Raw genomic sequence first — 5900 nt, forward strand, 5'->3', positions numbered from 1 at the left:
CACACACACACACACACACACACACACACACACACACACACACACACAAGCACGCATAAACACTCACATTCCAAGACATTCTTTTTTTCTCCCAATAAACTGTTTCGCATCTCAATATTTCCTAATTACATGTATTCTGTCCTCTCGTCGCGTGCATAATTATAATTGAAGTCTAAAAATATTATTACAGTATCTCCTCTTTCTTTTCATTTTCTTCTTCATACTACTAACGATACTGCTGCTGCTACTGCTGTTTCCACCACCACCACCATTACTACAACTTCTACGACTACTACGTATACTAGATAAAGTTTGCCACAAGGCCAGCAATTTCGAGAGAGGTATAAATCAATTACATCGACTCTAGTATACAAGTGGTACTTATTTTATTGACTACGATAGGATGAAAGGCTAAGTTGATCTTGCTAGAATTTGAACTCAGAACGTACAGATGGATGAAATGGTGTTAAGCATCTTATCCAGTATGCTAACGGTTTTATCAGCTTGTGGCCCTGACTACTTCTTACAATTTAGCATAGCTACAATTGGAGCAACATATGTAAACTTTATTTGTCATGACTTCGCCATTCATTCTTTCAGGGATAATAGAATATGTATCAGTCGAGCATTTGGATCGATACAATCGACTTTCCTCCTCCCTGAAATTGCTGGCATTGCGCCAAAATTTGAAACGAATATATGCACGACCAAATATTCGGACACCAAACTGACAATGATTACCGAAGATGACTGCACTGGATTTGTTTTTAGGAACCTGACAAGAGAGTTAAGAAATGGGAATAACGATATAAAGATTTAAGAGATGTTATTTTTCTTTGTAATGTTGTTCATGTATGTATTATAAGATATTTTTTAACATCTAATTTATGTATATTTACGTTTATATTATGTACGACTTTTTTTTATAAAACAAAACATACAACCATTTACGAAACTTGTACAATTCATCGAAAAGTAAATATTGACGTCTATTCATAATTAAAATTCGTGCCATCCTACAGCGGAGACGTTCAAGGTGACGATGGCAAAATTAAAGATGACCATAATCAGCATTGAAACTAATGAAAGTGAAGATGACGATGGTGAATTTTAGGTTGACAAAAATCAACGACAAATTTGGTGGGAAAACCTGTATAATCTTTTCTACTCTAGGCTCAAGGTCTGAATTTTTGGGGGAGGGGTTCAGTCGATCAGATCGGCCTCAGTACACATCTGGTACTTAATTTATCGACCCCGAAAGGATGAAAAGCAAAGTCGACGACGGCAGAATTTGAACTCAGAACGTAAAGACAGACAAAATACCGCTAAGCATTTTGCCCGGTGCATTAATGATTTTGCCAGCACGCCGTCTTATCAATACGTATTTTCTAATATGCTCATGTTTTTCCTTTGAAATGCATATGTTTTTTTTTACAGTTTCATTACTTTTTCGGCTCATGAACAGCAACAACGACGACGAAGCCTTGACACCATATCAGCATCAATATCAAAAAATACCTCGAGGGAGCCGCTACGTGATCATTTTACCTCCTTGAAATATCAGCCAAATATCAAATCTCATTTGTCTTAAAGAAAGAGCACATTAAAAAAATGTAATCCTACATAGCACTGTGTAGCCATAAAAGATGAGATGGTTACGGGTGGAATACATTTCATCACAGTCTTGCCCAGTTAGTCTTGACCTGGTAATAAACAACAACATCGGCAACAATATCAACAACGTTAGCCAAAGAGGGAAGCTTTTTGCCGTCGCTTACCCTGTTAGAAATAGTCAAATTCTTTTTAATTACATTCTAAAATCTTCAAAGTAATGAAGGATACATTGGCCAAATAGTCTTAGGTATAGGAAAGTATGAGTTGGTCATAGAATATCCTTGGTCATGAATATCATCAACCAGAGCTGAATTGGAACTACAAAGCAGCAACAACCAAAGCGACTCTATATTGTCGGTCCATTGATACCAACATAGTCATCAACATCACCATCCTGAGCCAATTAGGGGGATTTAACATGCATAACTAACCTGCTAAAAATAGTATTCAAATTTCACCACCACCACTCGACCATAGTACAAAAAAGGAAAACACTTCTTAAAATGTAATTTTAGCCTTTTGCCAAAACAAAGTGTTTTTATGGGTTTGTCCGAAACGTCTTCGCTTGTTTACACACTTTTAGTTAGCTTCTCCTTCATACGCTCTGAATAATATAGAACAGGGGTTTTCAAACTTTTTGACTTGCGGACCCCTTTATATTTCAGGCTTTACCTTATAAACGCTTATGAAATTTATACATAAATATTTGCTTAAAATAACATATATTTTTACATTTATTTATTTAAACAGTATTTAACAAATAGGTTTATTGTCAATTAAAATATTTCGATTAAAAAACATATATAAAATCAAATTGCCCATAAAAAGTATTTGCTGTCCACGTACCCACTGTCTTGTCCTTGCGGACCCCCTGTGGTCCGGGGACCACAGTTTGAAAACCCCTGATATAGAACATTCCTATCATAAGTCCCAGTTTACTCTGGTGGTCGAAAAAAATTCGGAATGTGTATCATATATGATGCATGGACACCAGGGAAATATTGTCCCGTGTATCATGTGATACACGGGACAGACAAAGGGCTGAATACGCAAAAAGGTGTTTCGGACATATCTTCGATATCTTTAATTATAGGTCAGTTCGATGAAGGCTGACGTGAAGCTAAATAACAAAAACATTATTATCATCACTAGCAACAATACCATGAAGCTGTCTCCTGTTGCTAGAAAAAATAGCCAATCTCTCTTATATCACACATTATTGTCCCAAGAAGAAAAATTAAAATTTGAAAAATAATGAAGTGATTGTCACGGATGGAATGCCTTATCTCATGTGTCTGATTGGTGATAATAAACCTAGTGTTAGAGAACAATAAGCAAGAATAAACAAGTTATCACGAACACGTGACTAGCCTGACGACCATTGACCCTAGCCAGTTCGATTCTGGCAACAAACGGAATCAACATCACCACCACCAATAACTTCACCAATATTAGAAACATCATCAAAACCAATGTCACCATAACGAGAACCACCACCACAAACATCAACACCACCACCACCACCACCAGCATCATCATCGATGTCGTTATCATCATTTCATCATCATCATCATCATCATCATCATCATCATCATCATCATCATCATCATCATTATCGTCAACATCTACAACAAGAATAGTAGCAGTTTCCTGTAGCCAATATTTGTGAAATTCTAAGTGAACTAAGGAGCGCTTCACTCGGACATTTTAACTGGGAAATATTATAATTGGAATTTAGCGATTGTTTCGGGACATATTGTAGGATCCCCTAAAGGTTCTTGAAGTACCTCAGCAGTAGCTAACAGTTGTAGCTATTTACAACAATTAACATATGCTATATATATATATTTACACACAAACATATATGCATACGTACGAATATATATATATATGTGTGTGTGTGTGTGTGCGTGTGTGTGTGTGTGCACATGACATGAAATCATGCATGAAGTAGTTCCTTTTAGTAATTACGAACGAATGAGAAGTCTTTCACATTAGAAGTAGCTGTTGGTTGGAATAACTTAAGCTAAGTAAAATTCCTATTGTCAGCTTCAGAAACGACCGGAAGTACGTTGTGGACAGCTATTACAACAAGCTATTTCTATAGGGGAAGCAGTTTTCATTAAGTTGCAAACGTCACATTTAAATAGAGAGAGTTTGTCTTATTAAACAAAGACTAATATAATACATGTTTGTGGATTAACGTGAATTTTAATATACTCTGCATATAATTACTTCACAATATACATATAAATACAATTGGTTGGGTGTTGGGAGAACATGTATGCTGGAATACTTATACAAGTATACATATAGTGAAACCGTACACTATAGACTCAGAAAACATCATGTATTTTAAAATTATTTTTTAGTAACTTGTCATTTAAATTTATGCATTTTTAAAAATCGATATTGTCGTAAATCTATAGAATTTTTATTAACATATAGCTGCTACCTGGATTTGAACGCACAGAATCATAATCAAATTTCTCAAAGAAACTAGCTCCATATTTTACGTGTTCTACCACTCCATTATCTCAATATTTGTTTCTAGTTCGACTTTGCCTTTCATCCTTTTTGGGGTCGATAAGTTAAATACTAGTTGCCTACTAGGGTCGATCTAATCGAGTGACTGCCTTCTCCAAAATTTTGGGCCATGTGAAAAGAAAAGAATATTTGTTCCTAGTATAGGTACAAGGCCCGGAATTTTGTGAAGGGGGACCAGTGAATTATATCGACAGCAGTTCGTGACTGATACTTATTTTTGTTTTATTAAGTCGGGAAATCCGAAACGCACAGCTGATTTCAGGTGGATTTAGACTTAAAAACATAGAGATATAATTACAGAACAAAAACAAAAAAATTATTTTGACTGCTTCTCCCACACCATTACCTTGATAATGGTTTCTAATATATTTAAAAAACCAACAATTTACAAGGAAGGGTAGGTGATACCGTCAGCCTCAGTACTTGACTGGCACTTATCTCATCCACTCCGAAAGTATGAAAGACAACGTTGGCCCTCAGTAAAATTTGAACTCAGATCGTAGAGAGCCGTAATATATAATCCCTTCTACTATAGGCAGAAGACCTGAAATTTTATAGAAGGGGGCAAATCGATTAGATCGATACCAGTACGTAACTGGTACTTTATTTATCGACCCCGAAAGGATAAACGGTAAAGTCGACCTCGGCGGAATTTGAACTCAGAACGTAGCGACGGACAAAATACCACTAAGAATTTCATCCAGCGTGCTAACGAGTCTGCCACCTCACCGCCTTAGAACCATAATATATAATGCAAAGCAATTCTCCGACGATCTCACTATCATTGTCATAATTTTTTTCTACTGTAAGCACAAGGGTTGAAGTTGATAACTATTCTATCGACCCCGAAAGTATGAAAGGGCTTGAAGTTGATACTTATTCTGTTGACCCCGAATTTATGAAAAGTAATGGTGACCTCGGCAAAATTCATTATTGTAATGATAACAACAAAATTAATTGTGGCAACACTGGCGGAAGCTAGCTTCGTTAGCCATGGATTACTGATCCGTCCTGCAGAATGTCTTCAGAGCAGACTGATCCACTGCGGAGTAGAAGCCGTTATTCCATATTAAACGAAAGACGAAGCCTTCCATCTAGCCAGATGCGACCTGAAAATTAATGATGATTATTTATACTACAGTTCTATATTTAAAAGATGAGGAATTATGTACATTATTTACATTATTTACATTTGACAGATATTTGTCTTCATCTTGTTTGTTGTTAACACAACGTTTCGGCTGGTATACCCTCCAGACTTCTCCAGGTGTCTTGGGGAAATTTCGAACCTGGGTTCTCATTCTTAAGGTATCTTTCGATGTTGTTGTTGTTATTATTATTATTATTATTATTATTATTATTATTATTATTATTATTATTATTATTATATCGTGGTGTGGTTAAGAGCGCGGGTTACTAACCTCAAGATTCCGAATTCGATTCCAGGTAGTGACCTGAATAATAATAATAAAAGTGCCAAAAATGTGAAAACAACATCCATTCATGAATTTATTTATTTATTTATTTATTTACATACATATTTTACCTGTGAATTTGCGTGTGTAAACTGGGAAGGCATACAATGAGTTTCTCTGCCCTAGGTGTAAGGAAAACACTCGGCGAGAAATGGAAGACAATTTGAAGAAAGAAAAAGAAATACATAATAATAATAATAATAATAATAATAATAATAATAAGAAGAAGAAGAAGAAGAAGAAGAAGAAGAAGAAGAAGAAGAA

Source organism: Octopus bimaculoides, chromosome 7 (assembly GCF_001194135.2).
Source record: "Octopus bimaculoides isolate UCB-OBI-ISO-001 chromosome 7, ASM119413v2, whole genome shotgun sequence".
In the NCBI taxonomy this organism is placed as follows: domain Eukaryota; kingdom Metazoa; phylum Mollusca; class Cephalopoda; order Octopoda; family Octopodidae; genus Octopus; species Octopus bimaculoides.